Source organism: Nicotiana tabacum, chromosome 17 (assembly GCF_000715075.1).
Source record: "Nicotiana tabacum cultivar K326 chromosome 17, ASM71507v2, whole genome shotgun sequence".
Lineage (NCBI taxonomy): Eukaryota > Viridiplantae > Streptophyta > Magnoliopsida > Solanales > Solanaceae > Nicotiana > Nicotiana tabacum.
In genome coordinates this window covers 23589702-23608853 of record NC_134096.1, presented here as the reverse complement: position 1 = coordinate 23608853, position 19152 = coordinate 23589702, and positions in this window count along the sequence as shown.

Sequence of the window (19152 nt, the reverse complement as noted above, 5' to 3'; positions counted from 1 at the left end):
GCTTCGTTTGTGCTTTATAGCTGTTGTATGACTTATCGAGTTAGTTAGTTCGGGTTCAGAGAGAATTTAGAGTGAAATGAGACACTCAGTCTTTTAAATGGAAAGCTTAAGTTGAAAAAAGTTGACTGGATGTTGATCTATGTGTAAACGACCTCGGATTTGAATTCTGATAATTCCAGTAGCTACGTATGGTGATTTTGGACTTAGGAGCGTGTCCGGAAAATTATTTGGAGGTCCGTAGTGGAATTAGGCTTAAAATTGAGAAAGTTAAATTTTTGGAAAGTTTGACCGGGGGGTTGAATGTTTGATATCGGGGTCGGAATCTGATTCTGGAAATTGGATTAGGTCTGTTATGTCATTTATGACTTGTGTGCAAAATTTGAGGTCAATCGGACGTGATTTGATAGGTTTCGGCATCGTTTGTAGAATTTGGAAATTTCGAAGTTCATTAGGCTTGAATCCGTGTGTAATTCGTATTTTTGAAGTTGTTTGAGTGTTCAACCAAGTTCGTATTGGGATACAAGACTTGTTGGTATGTTTGGTTGAGGTCCCGGGGAGCTCGGGTTGATTTCGGATGGTTAACGGACCAAGGTTCGAAGTTGAAGAATTTCTGAAGATTTGCAAGTTCTGGTGTGATCATACCTGCGGAAAAGGGCTCGCATGTGCGATGGATGCAGAAGCGACAATACACACGTAAAAGCGAGGGTCTTCGCAGGTGCGGTGCCTGTTGCGCAAAAGTGCGACCGCAGGTGCGGTCCTAGGCATCGCAGAAGCGATCTGGGCTGGCCAAGCTATTCTCGCAGAAGCAAGTTGTTTCCGCATAAACGAGGGTCGCAGGTACGACCTCTTGTCCGCATCTACAAAAGTTCTAGGCAGAACCATTTAAGTTTGAGGGTTCGTGATTTTTCACCATTTTCGGATTTTGGAGCTCGGTTTGGACGATTTTGGAGAGGAATATTTCCACACAACTTGGGGTATGTGTTCTTAACTCCCTTGTGATTATATTTCATGAATCTATCTTCATTTTTAGCAATTGGTTGATGCATTTAAAGAGGAAATTGGGGGTGTTGGCCTAAAGTTCGTAATATGAATTATTGAGTTTTGAACATCGATTTTGAGTCGGAATTGAGTAAAATTAGTATGGTTGAACTTGTAATTGGATGGATTGTCGAATTTCGTGAGTTTCGTCGGATTCTGAGACGTGGGCCCCATAGGCAATATTTGGAGTGTAATTTTGGATTTTTGTGGGAAACATTAGCAATCGTTTATGGAATTAATTCCTATAATTGTGTGGACTGAATCAAGTTAATTGTGGCTAGAATCGAGCTGTTCAGAACTTGATACACACATAATGGAATTTCTGGAGCATTGTTTAGCTTGCTCGGCATTGGATTCGTCTTGTTTGAGGTAAGTAACTCTTCTAATCTTGGAGCTGAGGGTATGAACCCTGATTATACGTGCTATGTATTTGGTGTTGAGGTGACGCACATGCTAGGTGACGAGCGTGTGGGCATGTACCGTGTGAACTGTGACAGTTATTTCTGTGGTACTGTGTAGTAATTTGAACTTGTCTGAAATCATGAAATCTCTACGTACTAGAGTTATCAAAATGTGATTCATGCTATAAACTATGATTAGACAACATGTTTATCTTGTTGGGACCCATTGAGGTCATTTCTGCTGTTGAATTATCTGTTTTCATTGCATTACATACTCAGTCATACGCATTCATATGCATATCATATCTCAGTCTCTATTGTTATTTATTGATACATCATATCATCTTTTTCGGGCCAGCTTCATGCCATTATGAGCCCGTGAGAGAGAGATTGATGACTGAGTGAGGCCAAGAGCTTGATTGATTCTGATATTGATACTATGGCACATGAGTTGTCGGTGCGGATTATAGCGCTTTGGCTGAAGGAGCCCCTCCGGAGTCTGCACACACCCCCAGTGAGCGCTTTTGTTATTATTGAGGGATGGACCTTCCCCTGATATGGATCTTGTCCGAAGCATTATATACCTAGTGATGGATCTTCTCTACGGGCTGGATTGGCCCTACTTGGTACTGAGTGATTGATGATCAGTTGAGGTGTATATTCCGGGATGGATCTTCTCTGGGTCAGATTGGCCATATACAGTACCAAGTGATTGAGCATGATGAGTGGAATGTGTGAGAATGTGATATTGAGTACTCTGGGAGTGTGAGTACATGAGTTCATCTATAAGATACATTGCATTGACATTCACACATGACATACATGCATAGAGATGTATTGTTTCTCATGTTGTACGGTATCATATCGTTCATGACTTCTCACACGTGTTAATATATGGGAATAGTGATGCATTGGTTTTACACTGGCTAGCTGGAAAGAAAATGAAACATATTATTTATTATTGAAAGGATTTTTGGGAAAATTTTCTATTTTCAAACTTATTCATATTTTGGAAACTTCCGTAAAAAACATGGGATTTTCACTTATACACTTGAAAGGCAGAACTATTTTCAAAAGTATGATTTAGCTAAGCATTTATTCTTTGAGTTACTTCTTTTATTACTTGATTTATGTTGTTATGAACTATTGTTGGTTATTGGTGTTGGACCCGACCTTGGTACAAGCTCGTCACTACTTTCAACCCAAGGTTAGGTTTTTTACTTATTGAGTACATGGGGTCGGCTGTACTCATACCACACTTCTGCACCTGGTGTGCAGATGTTTGCTGCTGATATTGCTGTGTTCGTTAGGAGATGGATCTGAAGATGTACCTGCACTCCAGTTGTAGATTCCTCTTGTTCATGGTAGCCTTAAATTCGTAAAACTCTGTTTATGTACTTTTCAAACAGATGATGTATTTACTTCATACCAGCTTTGTATACTCTATTCTTAAAAGCTCATGATTTGTACAACAAGTTCTTGGGGAATGTATAAGATTAAGATTTTTCTTTACTTAAATTGAATTAATAATTGTTATTGCAATTGGTTAGTGGTTAATTGGCTTACTTAACGGGTTAGGTTTGGTACCATCACGACTAGACGGATATTGGGTCGTGACATAACCGTTATAATATCCCTATATGGAGATGGTTTTAAACCGTTACAAATAACCGTTCCAATAGCCCTACAAGGACAGTTAGTGTATCTATTGCAACGATTTTGAAAGGGTTGCCATAGTTGTAATTTCTAGTAGTGGGAAAAAACCACCAAAATTCCCTCAATATCCCATGTTTTTTGGGTGTTAATAATCCATGTAGATTCTTAAAATAATACCAAAACAAATGTAGAAATCACTTACCTCAAAGTCTTGTATGAAAATCTTCAAGCCAAAATTGCCTCCCCCAGGTCTAGGGTTCAATAATATGAAAGAATAGGTAACATCCCAAAGTTTATCACTTAAATACACTGCACAATGGTACCCTTCGCAAACACGACAGGTGCTTTGTGTTCACGAAGCACAACAAATTTTGGCCGAAAACAATATCATGAATGTTCGCGGAACCTCCCTCACAAACGCGATGCACAAATTCTACCTCCCTACGCTCCCACCTCCCCTTTGCGAAGCGACCACCTAGGCATAAACGTGAAGAACAAACTGGACCAGCACCAAAATAACACTCCATAAACACGCCGCAAAGTGCGCGAACACGATGAAGGACCTGACACCAATAAAATTATGAAACACCAACCATGCTCCAAGTGGTCCGAAACTCAACCGAGCTACCCAGGACCCTATCCAGTCATACCAACAAGTCCATAAATACTACCCGGACTTATCCAAAGACTCCAAACATATGATAACATCACATCAACTAATCAAAGATCAAAACATAAGTTGAACTTCTCTTAGGTTCAAGAACTTCCAACTTTAAACCAAGCGTCCGATTCAAGCCTAACTAATCCGGATTATTACCAAACATTGCACACACATCGCAAAAGACAAAATTAACCTATCCCAACTTCTAAAATAACAATCTAAATCCGATGTTATCAAAGTCAACTCCGAGTCAAACCTATGAACTCTCCAAACATTCAAATTGCCTACTTTAGACAAATAGGGTCCAAATATCCTAAGAACCTCCAAATCCATATCCGAACATATGCCTAAGTCCAAAATTACAATAAGAACCTATTGTAACTATCAAATTGCCAATCCGAGGTCGTTTATAGAAAAATCAAACCTTAGTCAACTCTTACAATTTAAGCTTCCAACAAAGGAACTAACTGTTCCAATTCACTCCAAAACCTCCCCGTAACCAAACCAACCATCCTCGCAAGTCCCAAAACAATGAACAAGCATACGAGAAATATCAAATGGGAAACAAGTTTACACAAAACGACTGGCCGGATTGTTACATTTTTCCTCTCTTAAACAAACATTTGTAATCAAAAGGGGTTAAAATCATACCTGGAATGCCAAAAAGGAGAGGATATATGCTCTGAATATCATGCTCGGTCTTTCAAGTCACCTCCTCAAACAGATGACCTCTCCATTGGACCTTCACTGATGCATTCTCCTTAGACCTCAGCTTCCGAACCTTCCGACCAAAATGGCAACGAGATATTCTTCACAAGCTAGATTCTCATCCGACTGCATTGTGCTGAAGTCGAAAATATGTGAATTATCTTCATGATACTTCTGAAGTATAGAAACATGAAACACCAGATGAACTCCTAAAATACTAGGAGGCAAGGAAAGTCTATAATAAACCTCGCCGACACTCTCCAATACCTCAAAAAGACCGATAAACCTAAGGTTCAACTAGCCCTTCTTTGCAAAACTTCATCACACCCTTCATAGACGAGACTATAAGAAGACATTTATCACTATCCATGAAATAACATCATGAACTCTCCTATCTGCATAACTCTTCTTCCTGATCGGAGTTGTACGCCTCTCCTGAATCAATTCTACCTTCTCCAAGGCATCATGCACCAAGTCTGTGCCCAATAACCTAGCCTCGTTGGGCTTGAACCAACCAACCGGAGAACAACATAACCTCCCAAATAGAGCCTTATATGGAGCCATCTGGATACTAGAATGATAGGTGTTGTTGTAGGCGAACTCCGCTAAAGGTAGAAATTGATCCCACTAGCCTCCGAAGTGCCGATTTGGTCAACAGATCCACAATGACCCAAATGGCATTAAACTTCCTCAAGGTCTGTGGCAACCGTACCACAAAGTTCATAGTAATACGTTCCCACTTCAACTCTGATATATCAATTTTCTGAAGCCGCTCGGTCTCTTGATGCTCATACTTGACCTTTGACAATTTAAACACCAATAAACATAACTAACAATGTCCTTCTTCATTCTTCTCCACCACTAACGTTGCTTCAAATCACGATACAACTTTATAGTACCTAGATGAATAGAATACCGCGATTTGTGAGCCTCTTCAAGAATCAATTCCCTCAAACCATATGCATTAGGACCACAAATCCAACCTTGAAGTCGCAATACACCACCATCACCAATAGTCACCTCCCCAGCACTACCTCACTACACCGTGTCATTGAGGACAAACAAATGGGGATCATCATACTAGCGAACCTTAATGCGCTCAAACAAGGACGACTGTGAAACAATACAAGAAAGGACTCTTCTAGGCACATAATATCCTATCTCACCATCCTATTGGCCAATGCCTGGATATCTATAGCCAAAGGCCTCTCCACAACTTGAATAATACATCCTCCCCCACTTAGACATATGTCCGTCCTCGAACGTGCTGAGAGTTGTTCCAAAGCCATCAAACTGCCGTGTAACCTTACCATGCACATACCCTGGGGTGATCCCAAGTCACCCTATCCCATATAGGCTTGACAACATAACATAACTGAAGATCATTACTTCAACCTTAGCCCGTAAACCACCGAATCCAATTTCCAACATCCGGAATTTCTTATAAGATCTGAATCTCGCACCTACACACTGTATAAGTGTGGACAAGTTGTATTAAGCCACAACCATAACCCAAGATGAAATCACATGATATACCCCATAACTCAAATACTCATAACAAAAATTCCAACCACAATAACTACTCGAAGAAAACCCGGTACCGGTAATAAACCTCATATCAAACAAAATCTCGTTATAAAACCTTCGTACACTGCCAATGATGGAAGAAACATGCAGAAACTCATAACCCCTTTATCATATCAATAAGTCATGGAGCTCCCTCTCCTTTGACAGGAACTATAGCCAATTCTAAGATGATCAATGACATTATCCATCCAAATATACTGCAAACAAATCCGATAGCACCTATACTAGGTCCGATGACCTCATCTCATCACACAACCACTCTAGTGACATGCCATATCAATACAACCTAAAACTACAACCCACGCAATCTGTGCACTAATAAGCAATAACCCAAATGTACTCAATCATGAAAAATGACTCAAACGAGAGAACCATCCCGCAAGTTCAACAAGTACCACTACAACCGCATTCCTACAAAGCCATCTTACATAGTAGAACCAAGACACATGAATCTAACATAAGGATCATATCTCAACATAACTCCGCTGCAATGCGTGACCCCATCTAGGCACGGGTCCATATGAAATACCTCAAGCCACCATGCTCAAAATCAACAACTACACACAATTCGACATCAAATACCCGAATTGTATAACCATAACCACGGAGAAGTAAATATCACAATATACCACAGCCCGGAGAGAACATAACCAAATGCGCAATCAATCATTCAATACCCTAATATCCATCTCGCTCCAATTCAGCTATAAGGCCCAAATAGGACCGCACTATGTGTGCATATAACCAACAAATTGCAACCCCTCGTAGCACAGAAGAGTAACTCATAGAACATATCAGAACACTGACAAGCTCAACTCTAACCGACTGACTTACCCCTCATCACTAATCGTGCTGAGTCAACAATTCTGACCCGGTGTAGGATACACATCCTCATTAGGCATACCAATGGGCCCCCAAATCAAATCCGATCTTCTACAAATAGATAATTAACCCTCCAAAAGTTCACACTGACCAAACCATAACACATACCATCATATGGCTAGCCTTGGCCACAACTTCATAGTCCACAACCACGAAACACTCTGCTTCTGAGAACTCTTAGTCTCCAAATTCATAGAACAAACGAATCACCATATCTGCTCCCAACTCCATCGCCCGAATGTCTAACACATCTTCCATACATGACCATCCCACGAGGAATACTTCCATAATTCTTTTGTGCCACATAGCAAAATCTGAATATCAGCAGTCGGTCAACCAGGCGAGTACCGCAATACCAATGAAGCATTTGTATCAACACTGAGTGCGCCTTCTGAAATGCACACCCTTCCCAGGAATTACCAAGCATTTATAACATTCATCTATACATCTGAAACTTCCCATGTTGTCCAAAATGCATGACCTCCCCTCCAACTATAAAACGTGACCTTGCACATACAAAACTCAATCCTACACAACACGCCGCATCTATCATGCCATCATATGAAAAGTATGAGAATCTCATAATCAACTCTGAGTCACAAGCAAATGACATACTCAATTAGCCATGAACCTTCCGTTTGATCTCATCCAAGAGAAAATCACAACACGTAACACGCTCCTCACGGCAGTAGGAAATATACACCTCGAACCGTGGTAGAAACCATCGAGAACTCTTTGGAATCCATTTGCACGTAACTAAGCTATCAGAACTGAATCCCTCTAACTCAACCAAGCCACACATATCGCCAAAACCCAAGAACATTTCCACGAAATAGCTGTAGAGACTCACCCCATCATAAGTACCCAAAGAACCGATCATACCCGTTACTGTGCTGATCCAACCTACTACCAAACTATCCTATTTCTCCAAATTCCTACCGAATTACCCTCAAGTTGACACTTATCCTTGCTAAAACACCAAGATCCTTAACCAAAATTCACCCCACGAGATCCTAGAATATAATTACACCGCCCTAAAGCTATAAGCCGTCGTATTCCCCCTTAAGCACCCCAAAAGTACCACAACCGAGACACCCACTCTAAAGAGACCATCTGTGAGTCTAAAGTCATTTCCTTCACCTTCCTGACACTGAAATGTAGAATCCATAATGATATAGAAATACTGCGAGTCCCTACACCATCCAATGTAAATCTCAGCTTTTAGCCACATACCAATCCGCAAAATTCTCAATTTCTACATATAAATCTTGAATCCCTTCGAACCTTTTCGAGAGTCATCCACTCCGCTCAAATCTCAATTACACCGATCAACATGCCAAACGACTTGTGCCCCATTAGCACAACAATACCTAAAGAAGTAATCCACATCTTTCAGCAACCGAGCAATTTCCTACTCCACGCGCACTACCTCTTTTGCAAATAACAACTCATCATCCCATGATTCCCATATACCCATAAAGTGTAACATAACTCGTATTCAGAAATTCCTTTACTCGATCCATCCTCGATCTTAATCTCTGCCAGTCATAACCGATTCACAAGTATACCCTAAACCGAAACAAACACTACACATAATCGTGCAATCAACTCGTCGATAGTAGACTCCCCCACTTGGTTCAAATCCATGGAATAAAACATCTGATAAGTCGCAATACTCATACTCTACTACTACCATAATACCACAGGGAGATTCAATTAAATCCTTCATAATTTCACATAACACAAACCATATAATACGTCCAATCATATACTAAGCTCGTATACATCCACGTGACAGTCAGGTCAACTGTTATAACAGATCCAAACTCAAATCACACAAATATAATCCACTAGTAGAAAGGAAAGCCTCCACACAACATCATAAAAATCACACATCCGTAGATTACCTCGCAGGTTATAACCTACATGCTTAGCCTCAAACAGACATCTATTTATACTCTTTCACAGCCACAACTACTACGCAATCACTATGTTCCATAATTAATTAACATGAACAAAAAATCATTCAACACACTCATAACTTGAGACTATGCGTCACATCAAGACAACAATCTAGCATCCAAAAGTACTTTTTACATCTCAGGCAAACTATTCTCATCACAATCAAACCATCTGAACACATTCTGCAGTCACATCATACTCATCATATAGCCATCCAACCACTCGTTGAGTCACAAATTCCACTTATAGGAACGTTACCGAACATATAAGTCCAAAAGCACGTGCTCACACAACCGAAATCCCCATGATCGATCTACAGTCAAAACCTGGCCTCAAGTCCTCTAGACTGGCCCATCGTCAGCATGACAAAATCACATCTCGCACCTCATCCATGGAATCACAAGCTATCAATGCACAACTGATATTGATCCCTCACATGCACATACAAATGCGTGGAAGGAATTTCAAAGAGTTACACTTCAAGTTGAATCAATACCACACTATAAGGAAATAAAGATGGGAAACTTATCCTAAATGCCCTGTAGCCTCTCGAAGATAGGTATGGACGTCATCATATCGATCTGCAAGACTTTACTAGACACTTTCTCATGGCTTATAGTACCTATGAACCTAGAGCTCTGATACCACCTTGTCACGACCCAAAATCTACCTAGTCGTTATGGAACCTAACCCAACCTGTCGGGTAAGCGAATTAACAACTATCCAATTTAAATGAGATTTATTAAAAAAGAAATGATAATAAAACTACTTTTTTACAAGAATTTTCCAAGAACTAGTAGTACAAATCATGTGCTTCTAAGATTAGAATTTACAAAGCTGGTATGAAATAAATACACCATATGTTCGAAATAAACATAAACAGATTTTTATAAATCTAAGGCTACCATGAACAAGAGGCAGCTACAACCAGAACGCAGGTACATCTTCAAATCCCGCTCCCGTCGATCACAGCAACATCAACATCCAATATCTACACGCAAGGTGCAGAAGTGTAGTATGAGTACAACTAACCCCACTCAATAAGTAACAAACCCAACCTTAGGTTGAAAGTAGTGACGAGCTGGAACAAAGGTCGGGGTCCAACACCAATAGCCAACAACAGTTCATAACAACATAATGGAAGTATTAAAAGAAGTAACTCAGAGATAAAAAAAAGCTCAGCTCGTTCACAGTTTCATAAAAATAGGCATGCTTTCCAAGTATAACAGTGAAAACCTAAATCTTTTACCGAAATCACAAAAATATGAGTACGTATTGTAAAACTGTGATATTTCCCAAAATCTTTAAACATGTAAATGTTTCATTCTCAAATGGCATGAGGAAACTACATCTTTATGCCTACATGTCAATATGTGTAAGAAGTCATGAATGACGTGATACCGTACAACATGAGGAAAAATGCATCTCTATGCCAGTATGTCAAGTGTGCATGTTGAATGCGATGCAACTCAGTGATAAAACCATATGCGTACTCTCAGAGTATCAGTTCACTCAGTCCTCACAACCCCTCAGTCCACACAGTCACTCAATCCTCCCAATCACTCGGCACTCGCACTCAGTAAGTACCTGCACTCACTAGGGGTGTGTACAGACGCCGGAGGAGCTTATTCAGCACAAGTGCTATAACAATCCAACCATGGCATAAATCAATAAAACATGTTGCAGCATGCAGCCTGACCCCATAAACATCCTCACTATCAGGCCCTCGGCCTTACTCGGTCATCAATCTCTCCAGTCTCTCGGGCTAACAATGTCATGAAAATCAGCCCCAAATGATGATGTGATGTATCAATAAATGGTGAGAGAGGCTGAGATATGATATGCAAATGAATGCGTATGACTGAGTATGTAATTGCAATGTAAGCAAATAATTCAATAGCAGCAATAACCTTGGTGGGTCCCAACAGAATAAGCGTGTGGCCTAGACATGGTTTCTAGCAAGAATCACAGCTCAAAAGCTCTAGTACGTAGAGATTTCATGGTTATAGATAAGATCTGGTAACTACACAGTTCCATGAAATCGACTAAATCACAATTCACACGGTGCACGCCCACACGAAAGTCACCAAGCATGCGCGTCACCTCAATATCAATCGCATAACATGCAATTCGGGGTTTCATACCCTCAGCACCAAGTTTAGAAGTGTTACTTACCTCGAAAAACCCAAATCCAATACTGAGCAAGCCAAACGATGCTCCAAAATGCCATCCTGTGCATACCGAACTCCGAATGGCTCGAAACTAGCCAAAAGCAACCTGAATACATCAAATAATGCCAAGGGAACAAACCAAATCGATAAAGGTCGAATCATTAATCAAAATTCCAAAATCGACCAAAACGTCAAGCCCGTGCCCGCACCTCGGAACCCGATGAAACTTACAAAATCTGATAACACATTCAATTACGAGTCCAACCATACTTGTTTCACCCAAATCCAACTCCGAATCGATGTTCAAAACTCAAAACTTTACTCTATGAAACTTTGGACAAAACCCCCAATTCACTCTTTAAAATTCACAATTTAATTACTAAAAAGAAAAATAGATTCACGAAATCTAACCAAAACCGAGTAGAGAACATTTACCCCATTTCATATGGTGAAATTCGCCTAAAACATTGCCCAAATCCGAGCTTCCCAACTCAAAATATGATCAAATGAACAAACCCTCGAAATTAAATATTTTTTGTCCAGTTGTTTTGCCTCGTTTCATGTACCAAACGATCCTGAAACTCACTTTTGATGCCACCAATGGATTCCTTGTGAGCCTTCAGTCAATTTAGGCTTTTTAATCACCCAATTTGGCATTAAAATGAGGGAGATATCATGTTTTGAAATTTTAAATAAAGTCTGAAAATTTAAGGGATAAACAAAATAACATTTTCGTAATTATTTTACTCCAGAAAATCAACAACGAAAGAACTTTCGTTTTAGCACCCAAAACTCATTCGGAACCTACCGGACACAAACCATATATGCATTTCAATCATAAAACACGCTACGAACATGGTCACACACTCAATACACTGAAAAGAGGTCGTCTTGACCCGATATTGACCAAGGTCAAACTCCAAATCCTTAACTTAACTAGTTTTTCAACCAATGATCCAAAACATACCCGAGCCCCTCGGGACCCCATTCAATCATATCAGCAAGTCTTAAAACATGATACAAACTTATTCAAAGCTCTGGAAGAAGAATTCTCATTTTGGAAGCTATACGTAGTTGGGTTGACCAATTTTGACTTTTGTTTAAACTTGTTTGGATTGGTTATTTGATGGTTCCTTTAGCCTCATATAATGATTTTGGACTTGTACGTATTTTTGTTTCGAGTCTCGGGCGACCCGAGGTCATTTTGCCGCTTTCACTTAAAAGTTAGTGACTTGAATTTATGAACATTTGAAATTCTTGAGTTTTGATGCTTGATTCTTAATTTTTGATGTTGTTTTGATGTTTTGAACTTACAAGCATGTTCATGTTAGGTGTATATACTCATGGGTTCTCTGGGGGCTCAAGTGAGCTTCGTAGTTTCAGACTATTTTGAGCCTTGTGGGAGTAGCTAGTTTGCTGGTGTACAATACCGTGCACGTACACAAGCCACACGATCACGTAGAGGATCTGGTCAGGCCAGATATTTCTTCATCGCGATTGAAATGTTGCCTTCATGATCATGTATAGTGCTTTTTGGCAATGGGGAATTCGTTCTTCGCTAATACGAGGAGAACGACGTGAACACGAAGCATTGGGGAGAAATAACCTTCACGAACATGATGCTAGTGTCGCGAACGCAGTGCTTCCAAACGCTGGACTTCACGAACGCGAGAGCTAATCACAATCGCGATGAAGGCTAAATCAGCAGGTATTGAAAAGTTGGAGATCGGGAATTTGATTTAATTCAATGATCTTCTATAGATTTTTACTCTTAAATCAACGATTTCATAGTGTAGAAAATGGGAGTTTTAGGTAAAACCTATGAGAGCTAATTTTAGGGATTTGGACCTCAATTTGAGGCCAGATCTTGAAACCAATTTTGAACTCGTGGGGTTATGGGTCATCAGATTTTGGTCTCGATTTCGGATTTAGACCATGTGAGCCAGGGTTGAATTTTTTTTACTTTTTATTATTTCTTCAATGATTGAGCCTTTATTAATTGGGGATATTTTCTTTAGCATTATTTGACTTCCTTAGACGATATTTGACTAGGTTCAAATCACATCAAACAACAACAAAATTGCGAATCGTACCTTAAATCAAACTTAATAAACTTTTGAACTTTCAACTTTCAAAACTCGTGTCGAACCATATCAAATCAACTCAGAATGACCTCAAATTTTGCACACAAGTTTCAAATGACATAACGAAACTATTCCAACCCCCGAAACCAAAATCTAAACCTAATATCACCAGAGTAAACTTCCGATCAAACTTATGAATATTCCAAAACTCCAAATTGCCAACGTTTGCCAATTAACGCTAGAACCTTCAAGAAATATCCAAATACAAATCTGGGCATATGCCCAAGTCCAAAATCACCATCCGGACCTAACGAAACTATCAAAACTCCGATTTGGGGTCAAATACACAAAAGTCAAACTTGGTCAACTTTTCCAACTTAAAGCTTCAACGATAAAATTCATTCTTCCAAATCGATTCCGAATAACCTTAAATATAGACGATTCACATAAGTCATAATACATAATACGGAGCTACTTATACCCCCAAACCTTCGATCGAAGTGCAAATCCTCGAAACGACCGGTGAGTCGTTACGACAAGGAATTTGCTAGATGCATTGATGTAATATGCTTTATTGATGTATGAAGTTTGTGGAATGACTCATGTTTTATATTTGTTTGGAATGAGGTGTGCAAGGGGAAGGATTTACTTAGTTTACTAAGGGTGAAGATACTTTTTGGGGTATCCATGTGCTAATGGAACACTAGTTGTTTGGCATATTTGTCAATGTATTCAAAGATTGAGCAAAGTCGATGACTTTCTCGAGATGTTCTAGTGGGTTTAAGTTTGAAGAAGTGGTACTTAAGGTCGTATTTTCATATCATGGCATGATTGATGCAGTGCGTTGTGTGGCATTGGTATTGAATGGACAAGGTTTCGGTTCAGGTTCAGTAATGCTGGCACTATCTTGTATCGTCAGAGAAGGGTGTATGTTGTGGAAGATACATTGTGTATTGATTTGCGGATACTTTACTAGTACTACAAAAATTGTAGGGTTTGTACCGTGATGTTTAGATTATGCTACTTGATACAGAAGATTTATGGGAGTATTTCGCATGATGGAATTGTGCATGTGTTATGTGTTAGTCATTTAAATGGTGGAGTTAGAGATCATGTATGGAAATTCCTGTATTCTTGAGGTTTAGAGACTGGATGTTCTCAGAGGTACATTATTCCTTTGGTTGCAAATTGTGAAAGCTTGGTGAACACTAGACAGATGATTGTATATGTTATCGGTAGGTCATGGTTGACCTCCGGAAGGATATTTACCTATTTTAGAGTGGTTTGAAATGGGTTGGGAGCCTATTATGAGGCCTAATTTCAATGTGTATTCTACACCAGAATGGATTTGCTTACTCATGCATAGCATTTAGTGTGGGTGTGTCATCGAGCAAAATGGATATTATTCATGTCCCGATCTGTTTCAGGAGTTTCTCTCTAATGCTATGTTGGGTTGTGAGGTAACTTGATTATTCACACACATATTATGGTCATGTTTAGGCCTTGTGGTGATATATAAGCAAGATGGCTCTTGAAATGTTGATTTGCTTATTGCACCTTAGTCGTGCTTACCTTTTTCGGAATGTATTAAGCTTATTCATCTACCCATGGTTATATTTATGCACTCTATCAGCTCTTGATATTGATGCACATGTGTTTAGTGAGCACGAGCATTATGGCTTTATGGGTATTCCCATATGGATTGATATGATTAGATCGTGTTGCACGCTACAACAGTATTATGTTGGATTGAGTTGCACGATGCAACAGTAGTATGTTCGATTGGGTTGCACACTGCAACAATATTATATTGGATTGAGTTACACGCCACAATAGTAGTATGTGTGATTGGGCTGCACACTGCAATAGTAAGGTCTAATAAAGGATCTTTAGTCAGTATTGTGTCGATGGGCTTATATGGATTGTGGTGATGAGAGATCACCCATGGGCATGTGTATGGTGAGTTTATACAGTGATATGATAGCTTTGGAATGTCTCTTGGCACGTTTGAAGACGAACATATATTTAAGGCGGGGAGAATGTATAGACCCAACCAGTTATTTTGCGTTCTAGAGGTCTATTTTATGATTCGAGGCTTTTATTATATGCATTGGATGTTTATGACTTGCGTACATTGTTGTTTATGGTTTCTATGAAGTTCGGGAGAGTGGTTTTGATCGTTTTGAGGAGTATTTCTAAGAAAGACGATATTAGGTTATTGAGTTTGTTTTGGGAATGAGTTAAGTGTCTTTCTTAGCTTTGTTGAAAAAAAAATTCTATTAAAATAATATTGTTTGCTATATGCGGAAGTGATGTATATGCGAGGTGACGAGCGTATATGCATCTGCCAGGGTTATCCATGCTCTGGATAGATTATATACTTTTTTGTTCCTTGTTGTACTATGTGAACTTCTTGACTTATGTTTCACTTGATTCCTATGATAAAATGAACATAATTATTTATGCTAGAGATTATGTTTTAGTTTATTTTATCTTAAGTGAACATAATGAACCATTCTTAAGATTGTTAATATACTAGATTAGGTTGAAGCCATACTTTATATTATAAACACGTGTCTATATCTGTTATTCTTGTTGTACTCGAGTTTCTGTTTTTGTCACGACCTAAAATCCCACCTTAGAAGTCGTGATGGCACCAGTCTCTAATACTAGGTAAGCCTAACACATGAAGAGGATTAAAAGAAATTAACCAACTAAACTGCAAATCATTAATTAATAATTAAAATAACATAGTTGAACTAATATCAGTTACATAATCCCAAAACTGGTAGTACAAGTCATAAACTCTTCTGAGAGTAACTAGAAACATCATGTACATCATTGTCCCGGAATAATAGTAAACAGTGCAAATGATAGACAACAGAAGGTGACTCTGGGGTCTGCAAACGTCAAGCAGGTATACCTTAAAGTCTTCAGCTGCACAGACATAAGTCTCAAAACCAACTCAATCAAACGTGCCTAGATCTGCACAAAAATGTGCAGAAGCGGTATGAGTACACGTACCCAGTATGTATCAAGCCTAACCTCGATGGAGTAGTGATGAGGCCATGTTAAGACACCTAGTAGACATATAAATATGTGCAAGATATAACATAAAGCTAATAATGGAAAGAACATCAATGTGAGACTAACAGCGGAAAGACTATTGATTTACAACCAACAATGAAAATAATGGGAGCATAAATAGCAGCAAGAAGTAGACAGAAATGAAGTAGTATCATAATCCGAATGGACTTGCAACAAGAATTACCCCGAGGCATCACACCTTGTAACCACAAATCATGAGTCAATCTCAAAATCATCACGTCTGGCACCTCGTGCCCACAATAACAATCACCTTCGCACGGCAAGTCCCAAACTGCTACCATGTACATTGTAACTGTGTCAAATATCAACTAAAGTGATCGAGAAATGTATATTTAAGACGAGATAACCGTAATAATATTCTGAAGTAAAGTAAGGCGTCAAATGAGATAATGAGTTTATTTTAGGAAATCAAATGAAGTAAAATACGAACAAGTTATAAAAGATGGAGTATCATATAGGTTTAGTTTAGAAACCAATAAACTAAGTAAAAATATCGTGTTTAAACAAAGTAAAACATCCGTTAAATTAACGAGTTGAATATATAATTTGTTGAAAGTAAAACGTGATGACAATTTTCAAGTAAAGTAAACATCAAATAGGGTGATGAATATAATTTGAAAACCCATTTAAAGTAGAAATGACATAACCATTTAAAGTGAGATAACAAGTTTTATTTAAAAGTCACATAAGTAAAGCACCTTAAGAATTCCTTTATTTAGAACCACTAAGTTATCAACAACTCAACTAAATATGAGATAATGACCCATACACATAAATTCACCTTGACAATTAATTTACCAAGAAATCACAGAGACATAAGTTGGCATGTTGAAGCAACGCAACAAAGCACATAGAATGCATGACTCACACAAGAAATCAATATCGTTCCATCACTATAATGCCGATAGTCAACCAAATACGATCAAATACAAGTGAAATGATTTATGAAACAACAATATCCGTTCATTCGATAAACCGTCCCAACATTAAATGTACCATGAGAATCACAACAAGAAATAACTTTACTATCACAAACAATTACAGCATATCAATATGTTGCCGTGTGCAACCCGTTCCCAACTATATCATATAATTCGTCCTTATCTCTCCATATCATATATTTTCATCTCATTTCAATACCACTACGGCGTGCAACCCGATCCCCTAATAATAGGCATTTCACAAACAATTACAACCAATTATGGCGTATCAAAAAAATCAAACGCAATAACGAAACTACACAAAGAAGTCACAACAGATGAAAAAATGTTATACGATAACTCACAAAATCAAATAGCAAGAAATGACACTTCATAAACAAAGACAAGATTACCAATAATCAATTACAAATTAAAGCATGTAACAGATAAGGCATGAATTCAACAAGTAAATGCAATTAACAAATAAAGCATATAAGAGCGAACATGACAATAAAAGATAGAACATATACTAACAACTTCAAGTAAAGCACGTAAGAGCAAGCCTAACAACAAAAGATAGAACATGAAATGATAACCTCAATTAAATGCATGAAAAAAGTCTAGTAGTCTAAATAGGTCAAATACCACATATAAGCCAATGTACACACTCGTCACCTCTTGTACACGTCTTCCACATAATTCAAGTAGTACCATCAATCCAAAACCTAAGGGGTAGTTTCCCCAAGACAAAGTTAGGCAAGACACTTCCCACAAAGTTAGGCAAGATACTTATCTCAATCGGGCCGAATCAATGCTCAAAATAGCTTTTTCTTTAAGATTCACCTCCGCTCAGCTCATCTAGCCAAAACTACTTAATAATATCAAACAATGCAAGAGAAACCAATTCCAATTAATAAAGCTATGATCTTTATACAATTTCTAAAAAGTCAACAAAAAGTCAACCCCAGGACCGCTAGATCAAAACCCGGGTCCAAGGGTAGGTCTTGACTACCCATAACCCCATGAGTCTATATATGTGTGTTGTTTTCAAATTCGAGTCAAAATTAACTCTCAAAACTCAAATCTTCATTTTTTAAAACTTTGACAAAAATCCATAAAAATTCTCTTCGATTCTCATGAATTTGATGTTAAATCAAATATATAATCAGGTAAAATAGTTGGAAATTAATCAAAATCACTTACCCAATGATTGTACATTAACATTCCTCTTCATAATCGCCTCTTATTGAGTCTAGGGTTTAAAGATATTAAATTAGACTAAAATCTTGTCCCTCGGCTTTTATATCCAGCCGCAGCAGTTGCAAATGCGACCTGGAGTTTGCAAATGTGAACCCCGAAAATGCGAGGAAATTATCGTAAAAGCGAAACTCCTCACATCTATGCTGTCATTGCAAATGTGACCAATAGTTCGCAATTGCGAACAGTGAACTATCGCAAAAGTGATCAAAATGATCGCAAATGCGACCAATGCCCATCCCAGGCAAGTATCGCAAATGCAAACTTTTCAGTCCACAGTACACTTCGCAATTGCGAAGAGGATGCCCGCAAGTGCGATAGTCGCAAATGCGAGACTAGAGCAAAAGCAAAAATCTGAGCCTTCTATGAGCTCTCTGAAACGCGTCCGAAACTCACCCGAGCCCTCGGGGCTCCAAACCAAGCATCAACACAAGTCTAAAAATATCTTACAAATTCGCTCGCATGATCAAAACAGCAAAATAACGTCTAGAACCACGAATCGGACACCAAAATGCATGACAATCACAATAAACTTCAAGAACTTCTAGAATTGCAACCAAGCGTCCGAACTATATCAAACCAATTCCAAACGACACCAAATTTTGTAGAAAAGTTCCATATGACAAAACAGGCCTATTCCAAGTCCCAAAACCAAAATCTGAACCAGATAGCCTTAAAGTCAAACCATGGTCAAACTTAGAAAAATTTCAAACTTTT